Genomic DNA, 13,688 nt, shown 5'->3' with positions numbered 1-13,688 from the left:
CTCTAGCTTTCTTACTGCATTGCAATAACCATTCATTGCTGGGCTCCTGATATCCCATTCCCTCATCACTTGATTGACCACCAAGTCTGAGTCGTCGTAGACCATCAGGCGACAGACGCCGAGTGAGATGGCCATACGCAACCCATACAAAAGTGCCTCATACTCAGCTTCATTGTTTGAAGAATCAAAGTGAATTTGGAGGACGTAGCTGAGTTTACCACCTCTGGGGGATACCAGGACTACTCCAGCACCAGAGCCATTCAGCATCTTGGACCAATAAAAATCATAGTCCAATGTTCCGAGTGAATCTGAGTCGGTTGTTGTTGTTCAATCCACTCAGCAAGGAAATTTGCTATTGCTTGGGACTTGATTACTTTCTTTGCCTCAAACTTTATATCCAACGGAAGCAGTTCAATCGCCCACTTTGCCACTCGACAGAGATCGTCCGATGATGCAACTCTTCCCTCTGCTTTGAAGTGAGGGCTTCGGGATGATACTTGTCATGACCGCGCGACGGACCGCCGCCACCATCATTGCCGCCACTGCGACGGAAACCAGGCGAGCTGCATGGCGTGTCGACCATCAGGACCTCCGCCGCCTGGTCGCTGCTCCCGCTCTCGGACAGAGTCTCAGCAGAACCAGTCGACAGGTCGAATAATCCGTAAAGAGATTCGTCGGGCTCGATGGACGCGACTTGTGGGGTGGTCGACTAGCAGGCCAGTGCATGTTTCACCTAGCGCTGAAGCCGCGATCGACCAGATCTCTTGTGACGGCGTACAGCTGGAAGGGTGGACGACGCAGGAGCCGACCGATACCGGGTAGACGACTGCCGCAGGAGGACGCCGCAGGCACTCGCACGGAAGTGCGCCGCCCCGCGGACGGGAAGGGCCTCGGCGTCAAGGGAGGCCTCTTGTAACCAGGCGGAGTTGTTAGTGATGAAGACGAGCGCGCCGAGTCGGATCTCGCGGCCCAAAGCCAAACCACCACCGGAAACCATGTTGATGAAGATCAGAAAACTGCAACCTCGCCGGAAGTCGCTAAGACACCAACCCCACGGTGGGCGCCAACTGTCGTGGGAGTAAGTCTGACGATAGAATAGGCGGTATGTAGGAGGAGGCAAGGTCCTAGCTATGGTAAGGTAGTGCACACAAGGTTTTACGAGTTCAGGCCTTTCTCGGAGGAAGTAACAGCCCTACGTCTCGGTGCCCGGAGGCTTGGTCGACTGGATTATGCATGAATGTTACAGGGGGTGCGAACCCGTGTGCCAGAGGAGGGGGTGGCTTATATAGAGTGCGCCAGGACCCCAGCCATCGCCCGTTACATAAGGTTCAATGTACATTAAGACGGGTGTTACTGATAACACCATCTATAAAGAGCTATAAATGATCTTAAAGACTATGGAGTGAATGCCCGTCCGTTGCCATCCTGAGTGGCTTTAGGTCTTCCGTACTCCGAGTGGTTTCTTGTATGGTCGAGCGAATTCTTCTTGGTCGAATGGAATTGGGGTATCTGAGTGAGATAATTGGTCGAGTGGATTGCACTCCAAGGTTACTTCAGCCGATATCCTTTGTTGTACTTTGAATGTTCTTGACTCTAGGGTAGTGACCTTGGGTAGGGCATCTAGGTCAGGCCTATGACCCTACCCTAGGTTAATGGCATCATCAGGCCCTACCCCCAGGGCGCGCCTGGCAGGCTTGTCGCTCCCTCATGACTTTTCAGGTCTTCTCCCCAAGCTTCTAGGGTCCCTTCTGGTCTAGAAAAAGTTGTCAAAAGTTTCATAGCATTTGGACTCTGTTTGGTACTGATTTTCTGAAAAGCCAAAAACAAGCAAAAAAATATCAACTGGCACTAGGCACTAGGTTAATAGCTTAGTCCCAAAAAATGATATATAATTACATATAAAACGTCCAAGATGGATACTATAATAGCATGGAACAATAAAAAATTATAGATGCGTTGGAGGCGTATCATGATCCTACTCGGACTCGGATCCCGGCCGAACATAATTTGGGCTTTAGGATCTTTGCGAGGCCCAAGTGTTGATCCCGTGATGGATGCCTATATATAGTGGAGGTGCGACACACTCATTCAGTTGATCGCTTCAGCGCCGTCACCAGGGATTTGCATGTGTTGCAACTAGCCACCTCCACTCATCGTCAGCTGTGCGATCAGACCTAGGAGTCTGCCACACTATGTTCCTCATGCACGCATGGATACCATTAGAGGCGGTGCACTTGTGCGGCTCCGGTGAACTATGTGCGGTTCCGACGACCGGCTGATCGAGGGAGATCAGACGAGGAGGAGATGATCCACACGGATGCGCTACCCCAATTCTTCTTCTGTTGCACGACACTGCACGTCTAGTGGTAACGATCCATGATCCATCTCTCGTAGCATGTTCCTGGATGTTCCGCGGGTAGGAAATTTTAATTTGCAGTCAACGCACTCTACCATAGAACCCAACATAATGCCCTAAGCTCCATTTTCCCGATCTCCTTCTCTAGCCAACCAAACTATTTGATTTGCTAGGGATTGAGGGAGGAGACCTTGGTCTACACTTCCAGCAAAGAAAATTTGATTCCCTCATACATTTCTTGTGGATCTTATTACTCTTGGGTGTTTCGGCACCCTAGACGGAAGAGGTCACCTCGGAGCCACATCCCATTGCGGTGAAGCTTCGTGGTGGTGTCGAGAGCCTCCAATTAAGCTGTCTTCAAGGGCACCGTTGGTGGACTCATGACACCTTGCATCATGTGAGCACGTGAGGAGAATATGGTGAGTCCGTGGGATGCTAGGGGATCATTGTGCCTCCACACCCCACCAACAGAGACGTACCCTCCAATGGAGGGAACTTTGAAAACACATCCTCATCCCCACTTGTTGTTACTTCTAGCATTTACTTTGTGCAAGCTTATTATCTTGTGTTTTCTCTTGCTAATACTTCTTGTTTTTTGAGGAAATTAGTAGTTGTTGTTTGTTGAGCTTTTCATATAGGTTGTCCACCTATTTTCATATTTAGACAACCTAATTTATTGTTGTCTAAAATTTGGGAACGAAGTTAAAAATTTCAGGTCGCCTATTCAACCCCTTTCTAGTTGACCGTACCAATCATTTCACTTCGGGCACTGAATTAATAGGTCAGTCCAGAAAAACAATAGAAATTGCTATAAAAGGTATATAAAAGTGGTATGGTAATAACATGAAACAACCAAAAATTATCACTATGTTTGAGATGTATCACGCCCGAGGCACCTGAAGGAAATATGCCCTAGAGGCAATAATAAAGTTGTTATTTTATATTTCCTTATATCATAATAAATGTTTATTATTCATGCTAGAATTGTATTAACCGGAAACTTGATACATGTGTGGATACATAGACAAAACACGGTGTCCCTAGTAAGCCTCTACTAGACTAGCTCGTTAATCAAAGATGGTTAAGTTTCCTAACCATAGACATGTGTTGTCATTTGATGAACGTAATCACATCATTAGGATAATGATATGATGGACAAGACTCATCCATTAGCTTAGCATGTTGATCGTTCGGTTTTATTGCTATTGCTTTCTTCATGTCAAATGCATATTCCTTCGACTATGAGATTATGCAACTCCCGGATACCGGAGGAATACCTTGTGTGCTATCAAACGTCACAACGCAACTAGGTGATTATAAATATGCTCTACAGGTATCTCTGAAGGTGTTTGTTGGGTTGGCATATATCGAGATTAGGATTTGTCACTCCGAGTATCGGAGAGGTATCTTTGGGCCCTCTCGGTAATGCACATCATAATAAGCCTTGCAAGCAATGTGACTAATGAGTTAGTTGCGGGATGATGTATTACGAAATGAGTAAAGACACTTGCTGGTAACGAGATTGAACTAGGTATGAAGATACCGACGATCGAATCTCGGGCAAGTAACATACCGATGACAAAGGGAATAACGTATGTTGTCACTACGGTACGACCGATAAAGATCTTCGTAGAATATGTGGGAACCAATATGAGCGTCCAAGTTCCATTGTTGGTTATTGACCGGAGAGGTGTCTCGGTCATGTCTACATAGTTCTCGAACCCGTAGGGTCCGCACACTTAACGTTTGATAACGATTTTGTATTATATGACTTATGTGATTTGGTGACCGGATGTTGTTTGGAGTCCCAGATGAGATCACAGACAAGACGAGGAGTCTCGAAATGGTCGTGAGGTAAAGATTCATATATAGGACGATAGTATTTGGACACTGGAAGTGTTCTGGGGGTACCGGGTATGTATCGGGTCACCGGAAGGGGTTCCAGGCAACCCCCGGCAAGCTATATATGGGCCTAATGGGCCAAGAGTTGGACAGACCAGCCCCAAAAGGAGCTGGTGCGCCCCCTATAGGCTGAATAGGAGGAGAAGGAAAGGAATGGAAGGGAGAAGGAAAGGGGAGGATTCGGCCTCCCCCTTTCCTTCCCCTCCCCCTCTCTTCCCTTCCAACTCCGATGGATATGGAAGGAGGGACGCCGACTTGGAGGAGGCGTGTAACGCCCCGTATGTAACCTGCCATATTTGTATTCCAACTCTTACCATTTCCGGCACTAAGTTATGATATTTCCTCGTTGTCGGGTTTTTGTCTTCGTGTTGCTTTTGAAGGAAATATGCCCTAGAGGCAGTAATAAAGTTATTATTTATTTCCTTATATCATGATAAATGTTTATTATTCATGCTAGAATTGTATTAACCAGAAACATAAGAATACATAGACAAACAGAGTGTCACTAGTATGCCTCTACTTGACTAGCTCGTTAATCAAAGATGGTTATGTTTCATAACCATGAACAAAGAGTTGTTATTTGATTAACGGGATCACATCATTAGGTGAATGATCTGATTGACATGACCCATTCCATTAGCTTAGCACCCGATTGTTTAGTATGTTGCTATTGCTTTCTTCATGACTTATACATGTTCCTATGACTATGAGATTATGCAACTCCCGTTTGCCGAAGGAACACTTTGTGTGCTACCAAATGTCACAACATAAATGGGTGATTATAAAGGTGCTCTACAGGTGTCTCCAAAGGTACATGTTGGGTTGGCGTATTTCGAGATTAGGATTTGTCACTCCGATTGTCGGAGAGGTATCTCTGGGCCCTCTAGGTAATACACATCACATAAGCCTTGCAAGCATTGCAACTAATGAGTTAGTTGTGAGATGATGTATTACGGAACGAGTAAAGAGACTTGCAGGTAACGAGATTGAACTAGGTATGGAATACCGACGATCGAATCTCGGGCAAGTAACATACCGATGACAAAGGGAACAACGTATGTTGTTATGCGGTCTGACCGATAAAGATCTTCATAGAATATGTAGGAGCCAATATGAGCATCCAGATTCCGCTATTGGTTATTGACCGGAGACATGTCTCGGTCATGTCTACATTGTTCTCGAACCCGTAGGGTCCGCACGCTTAAGGTTTCGATGACAGTTATATTATGAGTTTATGAGTTTTGATGTACCGAAGTTAGTTCGGAGTCCCGGATGTGATCACGGACATGACGAGGAGTCTCGAAATGGTCGAGACATAAAGATTGACATATTGGACGGCTATATTCGGACACCGGAAGTGTTCCGGGTGATTTCGGAGAAAACCGGAGAGCCGGAGGGTTACAGGAACCCCCCCGGGAGAAGTAATGGGCCATATGGGCCTTAGTGGAGAGAGAGAGAGGGGCACCCAAAGGTGGGTCGCGCGCCTCCTCCCCCCCTAGTCCGAATTGGACTAGGAGAGGGGGGCGGCGCCCCCCTTTCCCTCTCCCTCCCCACTTCTTTCCCCCTCCTAGTAGGAGTCCTACTCCTACTAGGAGGAGGACTCCTTGGCGCGCCTATAGGGCCGGCCGGCCTCCTCCCCTTGCTCCTTTATATACGGGGGCAAGGGGCACCCCTAGACACACAAGTTGATCCACGTGATCATATTCTTAGCCGTGTGCGGTGCCCCCTTCCACCATAGTCCTCGATAATATTGTAGCGGTGCTTAGGTGAAGCCCTGCGACGGTAGTACATCAAGATCGTCACCACGCCGTCGTGCTGACGGAACTCTTCCCCGACACTTTGCAGGATCAGAGTCCGGGGATCGTCATCGAGCTGAACGTGTGCTAGAACTCGGAGGTGTCGTAGTTTCGGTGCTTGATCGGTCGGGCCGTGGAGACGTACGACTACATCAACCAAGTTAACGCTTCCGTTTTCGATCTACAAGGGTACATAGATCACACTCTCCCCCTCTCGTTGCTATGCATCACCATGATCTTGCGTGTGCGTAGGAATTTTTTTGAAATCACTACGTTCCCCAACAGTGGCATCCGAGCCTAGGTTTTATATGTTGATGTTATATGCACGAGTAGAACACAAGTGAGTTGTGGGCGATATAAGTCATACTGCTTACCAGCATGTCATACTTTGGTTCGGCGGTATTGTTGGACGAAGCGGCCCGGACCGACATTATGCGTACGCTTACGCGAGACCGGTTCTCCCGACGTGCTTTGCACATAGGTGGCTTGCGGGTGACAGTTTCTCCAACTTTAGTTGAACCGAGTGTGGCTACGCCCGGTCCTTGCGAAGGTTAAAACAGCACCAACTTGACAAACTATAGTTGTGGTTTTGATGCGTAGGTAAGATTGGTTCTTGCTTAAGCCCGTAGCAGCCACGTAAAACTTGCAACAACAAAGTAGAGGACGTCTAACTTGTTTTTGCAGGGCATGTTGTGATGTGATATGGTCAAGACATGATGCCAAATTTTATTGTATGAGATGATCATGTTTTGTAACCGAGTTATCAGCAACTGGCAGGAGCCATATGGTTGTCGCTTTATTGTATGCAATGCAATCGCGCTGTAACGCTTTACTTTATCACTAAGCGGTAGCGATAGTCGTGGAAGCATGAGATTGGCGAGATGACAACGATGCTACGATGGAGATCAAGGTGTCGCGCCGATGACGATGGTGATCACGACGGTGCTTCAAGGATGGAGATCACAAGCACAAGATGATGATGGCCATATCATATCACTTATATTGATTGCATGTGATGTTTATCTTTTATACATCTTATCTTGCTTTGATTGACGGTAACATTATAAGATGATCTCTCACTAATTATCAAGAAGTGTTCTCCCTGAGTATGCACCGTTGTGAAAGTTCTTCGTGCTGAGACACCATGTGATGATCGGGTGTGATAGGCTCTACGTTCAAATACAACGGGTGCAAAACAGTTGCACACACGGAATACTCAGGTTATACTTGACGAGCCAAGCATATACAGATATGGCCTCGGAACACGGAGACCGAAAGGTCGAGGGTGAATCATATAGTAGATATGATCAACATAGTGATGTTCACCAATGAAACTACTCCATCTCACGTGATGATCGGACATGGTTTAGTTGATTTGGATCACGTAATCACTTAGAGGATTAGAGGGATGTCTATCTAAGTGGGAGTTCTTTAAGTAAATTAATTGAACCTAAATTTATCATGAAACTTAGTACCTGATAGTATCTTGCTTGTTTATGCTTGATTCTAGATAGATGGCTCGTGCTGTTGTTCTGTTGAATTTTAATGCGTTCCTTGAGAAAGCAAAGTTGAAAGATGATGGTAGCAATTACACAGACTGGGTCCGTAACTTGAGGATTATCCTCATTGCTGCACAGAAGAATTACGTCCTGGAAGCACCGCTGGGTGCCAGGCCTGCTGCTGGAGCAACACCAGATGTTATGAACGTCTGGCAGAGCAAAGCTGATGACTACTCGATAGTTCAGTGTGCCATGCTTTACGGCTTAGAATTGGGACTTCAACGATGTTTTGAACGTCATGGAGCATATGAGATGTTCCAGGAGTTGAAGTTAATATTTCAAGCAAATTCCCGGATTGAGAGATATGAAGTCTCCAATAAGTTCTATAGCTGCAAGATGGAGGAGAACAGTTCTATCAGTGAGCATATACTCAAAATGTCTGGGTATAATAATCACTTGATTCAATTGGGAGTTAATCTTCCAGATGATTGCGTCATTGGAAGAATTCTCCAATCACTGCCACCAAGCTACAAGAGCTTCGTGATGAACTATAATATGCAAGGGATGAATAAGACTATTCCCGAGCTCTTCGCAATGCTGAAAGCTGCGGAGGTAGAAATCAAGAAGGAGCATCAAGTGTTGATGGTCAACGAGACCACTAGTTTCAAGAAAAAGGGCAAAGGGAAGAAGAAGGGGAACTTCAAAAAGAACGGCAAGCAAGTTGCTACTCAAGAGAAGAAACCCAAACCTGGACCTAAGCCTGAAACTGAGTGCTTCTACTGCAAGCAGACTGGTCACTGGAAGCGGAACTGCCCCAAGTATTTGGCAGATAAGAAGGATGGCAAGGTGAACAAAGGTATATGTGATATACATGTTATTGATGTGTACCTTACTAATGCTCGCAGTAGCACCTGGGTATTTGATATTGGTTCTGTTGCTAATATTTGCAACTCGAAACAGGGACTACGGATTAAGCGAAGATTGGCTAAGGACGAGGTGACGATGCGCGTGGGAAACGGTTCCAAAGTCGATGTGATCGCAGTCGGCACGCTACCTCTACATCTACCTTCGGGATTAATATTAGACCTAAATAATTGTTATTTGGTGCCAGCGTTAAGCATGAACATTATATCTGGATCTTGTTTGATGCGAGACGGTTATTCATTTAAATCTGAGAATAATGGTTGTTCTATTTATATGAGTAATATCTTTTATGGTCATGCACCCTTAAAGAGTGGTCTATTTTTGTTGAATCTCGATAGTAGTGACACACATATTCATAGTGTTGAAGCCAAAAGATGCAGAGTTGATAATGATAGTGCAACTTATTTGTGGCACTGCCGTTTAGGTCATATCGGTATAAAGCGCATGAAGAAACTCCATACTGATGGACTTTTGGAACCACTTGATTATGAATCACTTGGTACTTGCGAACCGTGCCTCATGGGCAAGATGACTAAAACACCGTTCTCCGGTACTATGGAGAGAGCAACAGATTTGTTGGAAATCATACATATAGATGTATGTGGTCCGATGAATATTGAGGCTCGTGGCGGATATCGTTATTTTCTCACCTTCACAGATGATTTAAGCAGATATGGGTATATCTACTTAATGAAGCATAAGTCTGAAACATTTGAAAAGTTCAAAGAATTTCAGAGTGAAGTTAAAAATCATCGTAACAAGAAAATAAAGTTTCTACGATCTGATCGTGGAGGAGAATACTTGAGTTACGAGTTTGGTCTACATTTGAAACAATGCAGAATAGTTTCGCAACTCACGCCACCCGGAACACCACAGCGTAATGGTGTGTCCGAACGTCGTAATCGTACTTTACTAGATATGGTGCGATATATGATGTCTCTTATAGATTTACCGCTATCATTTTGGGGTTATGCTTTAGAGACGGCTGCATTCACGTTAAATAGCGCACCATCAAAATCCATTGAGACGACGCCTTATGAACTGTGGTTTGGCAAGAAACCGAGGTTGTCGTTTCTGAAAGTTTGGGGCTGCGATGCTTATGTGAAAAAGCTTCAACCTGATAAGCTCGAACCCAAATCGGAGAAATGTGTCTTCATAGGATACCCAAAGGAGACTGTTGGGTACACCTTCTATCACAGATCCGAAGGCAAGACATTCGTTGCTAAGAATGGATCCTTTCTAGAGAAGGAGTTTCTCTCGAAAGAAGTGAGTGGGAGGAAAGTAGAACTTGATGAGGTAACTGTACCTACTCCCTTATTGAAAGTAGTACATCACAGAAACCGGATTCTGTGACACCTACACCAATTAGTGAGGAAGCTAATGATAATGATCATGAAATTTCAGATCAAGTTACTACCGAACCTCATAGATCAACCAGAGTAAGATCCACACTAGAGTGGTACGGTAATCCTGTTCTGGAAGTCATGCTACTAGATCATGATGAACCTACAAACTATGAAGAAGCGATGGTGAGCCCAGATTCCACAAAATGGCTTGAAGCCATGAAATCTGAGATGGGATCCATGTATGAGAACAAAGTATGGACTTTGGTTGACTTGCCCAATGATCGGCAAGCAATTGAGAATAAATGGATCTTCAAGAAGAAGACTGACGCTGACGGTAATATTACTGTCTACAAAGCTCGACTTGTCGCAAAAGGTTTTCGGCAAGTTCAAGGGATTGACTACGATGAGACCTTCTCACCCGTAGCGATGCTTAAGTCTGTCCGAATCATGTTAGCAATTGCCGCATTTTATGATTATGAAATTTGGCAGATGGATGTCAAAACTGCATCCTGAATGGATTTCTGGAAGAAGAGTTGTATATGATGCAACCAAAAGGTTTTGTCGATCCAAAGGGAGCTAACAAAGTGTGCAAACTCCAGCGATCCATTTATGGACTTGTGCAAGCCTCTCGGAGTTGGAATAAACGTTTTGATAGTGTGATCAAAGCATTTGGTTTTATACGGACTTTTGGAGAAGCCTGTATTTACAAGAAAGTGAGTGGGAGCTCTGTAGCATTTCTGATATTATATGTGGATGACATATTACTAATTGGAAATGATATAGAATTTCTGGATAGCATAAAGGGATACTTGAATAAGAGTTTTTCAATGAAAGACCTCGGTGAAGCTGCTTACATATTAGGCATTAAGATCTATAGAGATAGATCAAGACGCTTAATTGGACTTTCACAAAGCACATACCTTGACAAAGTTTTGAAGAAGTTCAAAATGGATCAAGCAAAGAAAGGGTTCTTGCCTGTGTTACAAGGTGTGAAGTTGAGTAGGACTCAATGCCCGCCCACTGCTGAAGATAGAGAGAAAATGAAAGATGTTCCCTATGCTTCAGCCATAGGCTCTATCATGTATGCAATGCTGTGTACCAGACCTGATGTGTGCCTTGCTATAAGTCTAGCAGGGAGGTACCAAAGTGATCTAGGAGTGGATCACTGAACAGCGGTCAAGAACATCCTGAAATACCTGAAAAGGACTAAGGATATGTTTCTCATATATGGAGGTGACAAAGAGCTCATCGTAAAAGGTTACGTTGATGCAAGCTTTGACACTGATCCAGACGATTCTAAATTGCAAACCGGATACGTGTTTACATTAAACGATGGAGCTGTCAGTTGGTGCGGTTCTAAACAAAGCGTTGTAGCGGGATCTACATGTGAAGCGGAGTACATAGCTGCTTCGGAAGCAGCAAATGAAGGAGTCTGGATGAAGGAGTTCATATCCGATCTAGGTGTCATACCTAGTGCATCGGGTCCAATGAAAATCTTTTGTGACAATACTGGTGCAATTGCCTTGGCAAAGGAATCCAGATTTCACAAGAGAACCAAGCACATCAAGAGACGCTTCAATTCCATCCAGGATCTAGTCCAGGTGGGAGACATAGAGATTTGCAAGATACATACGGATCTGAATGTTGCAGACACGTTGACTAAGCCTCTTCCACGAGCAAAACATGATCAGCACCAAGGCTCCATGGGTGTTAGAATCATTACTGTGTAATCTAGATTATTGACTCTAGTGCAAGTGGGAGACTGAAGGAAATATGCCCTAGAGGCAATAATAAAGTTATTGTTTATTTCCTTATATCATGATAAATGTTTATTATTCATGCTAGAATTGTATTAACCGGAAACATAATACATGTGTGAATACATAGACAAACAGAGTGTCACTAGTATGCCTCTACTTGACTAGCTCGTTAATCAAAGATGGTTATGTTTCCTAACCATGAACAAAGAGTTGTTATTTGATTAACAGGATCACATCATTAGGTGAATGATCTGATTGACATGACCCATTCCATTAGCTTAGCACCCGATCATTTAGTATGTTGCTATTGCTTTCTTCATGACTTATACATGTTCCTATGACTATGAGATTATGCAACTCCCGTTTGCCGGAGGAACACTTTGTGTGCTACCAAATGTCACAACGTAAATGGGTGATTATAAAGGTGCTCTACAGGTGTCTCCAAAGGTACATGTTGGGTTGGCGTATTTCGAGATTAGGATTTGTCACTCCGATTGTCGGAGAGGTATCTCTGGGCGCTCTCGGTAATACACATCACATAAGCCTTGCAAGCATTGCAACTAATGAGTTAGTTGTGAGATGATGTATTACGGAACGAGTAAAGAGACTTGCTGGTAACGAGATTGAACTAGGTATGGAATACCGACGATCGAATCTCGGGCAAGTAACATACCGATGACAAAGGGAACAACGTATGTTGTTATGCGGTCTGACCGATAAAGATCTTCATAGAATATGTAGGAGCCAATATGAGCATCCAGGTTCCGCTATTGGTTATTGACCGGAGACATGTCTCGGTCATGTCTACATTGTTCTCGAACCCGTAGGGTCCGCACGCTTAAGGTTTCGATGACAGTTATATTATGAGTTTATGAGTTTTGATGTACCGAAGTTAGTTCGGAGTCTCGGATGTGATCACGGACATGACGAGGAGTCTCGAAATGGTCGAGACATAAAGATTGATATATTGGACGGCTATATTCGGACACCGGAAGTGTTCCGGGTGATTTCGGAGAAAACCGGAGAGCCGGAGGGTTACCGGAACCCCCCCGGGAGAAGTAATGGGCCATATGGGCCTTAGTGGAGAGAGAGAGGGGCAGCCAAAGGTGGGCCGCGTGCCTCCTCCCCCTGGTCCGAATTGGACTAGGAGAGGGGGGCGGCGCCCCCTTTCCCTCTCCCTCCCCACTTCTTTCTACTCCTACTAGGAGGAGGACTCCTCCTTGGCGCGCCTATAGGGCCGGCCGGCCTCCTCCCCTTGCTCCTTTATATACGGGGGCAGGGGGCACCCCTAGACACACAAGTTGATCCACGTGATCATATTCTTAGCCGTGTGCGGTGCCCCCTTCCACCATAGTCCTCGATAATATTGTGGCGGTGCTTAGGCGAAGCCCTGCGACGGTAGTACATCAAGATCGTCACCACGCCGTCGTGCTGACGGAACTCTTCCCCGACACTTTGCTGGATCGGAGTCCAGGGATCGTCATCGAGCTGAACATGTGCTAGAACTCGAAGGTGCCATAGTTTCGGTGCTTGATCGGTCGGGCCGTGGAGACGTACGACTACATCAACCAAGTTATCGCTTCCGTTGTCGATCTACAAGGGTACATAGATCACACTCTCCCCCTCTTGTTGCTATGCATCACCATGATCTTGCATGTGCGTAGGAATTTTTTTGAAATTACTACGTTCCCCAACAGCTTTTGTCTTTGTCATGCATCTCATATCATGTCATCATGTGCATCGCATTTGCATACGTGTTCGTCTCATGCATCCGAGCATTTTCCCCGTTGTCCGTTTTGCATTCCGGCACTCCTATGTCCTCCGGTGTCCCCTTTTACCTCTTTTCGTGTGTGGGTGTTAAACGTTCTCGGATTGGACCGAGACTTGCCAAGGGGCCTTGGTTTACTACCGATAGACCGCCTGTCAAGTTTCGTGCCATTTGGACTTCGTTTGATACTCCAACGGTTAACCGAGGAACCGAGAAGGCCTCGTGTGTGTTGCAGCCCAAAACCTCTCCAAAGTGGCCCAAAACCCACCTAAACCCCCTCCATCATCTAGGTTATTCGATCACGATCGCGTGGCCACAAACCGTGCTCAATTTGGAG

Source organism: Triticum aestivum, chromosome 1A, assembly GCF_018294505.1.
Source record: "Triticum aestivum cultivar Chinese Spring chromosome 1A, IWGSC CS RefSeq v2.1, whole genome shotgun sequence".
Taxonomy (NCBI): domain Eukaryota; kingdom Viridiplantae; phylum Streptophyta; class Magnoliopsida; order Poales; family Poaceae; genus Triticum; species Triticum aestivum.
Note: the sequence above shows the minus strand (reverse complement) of the source record.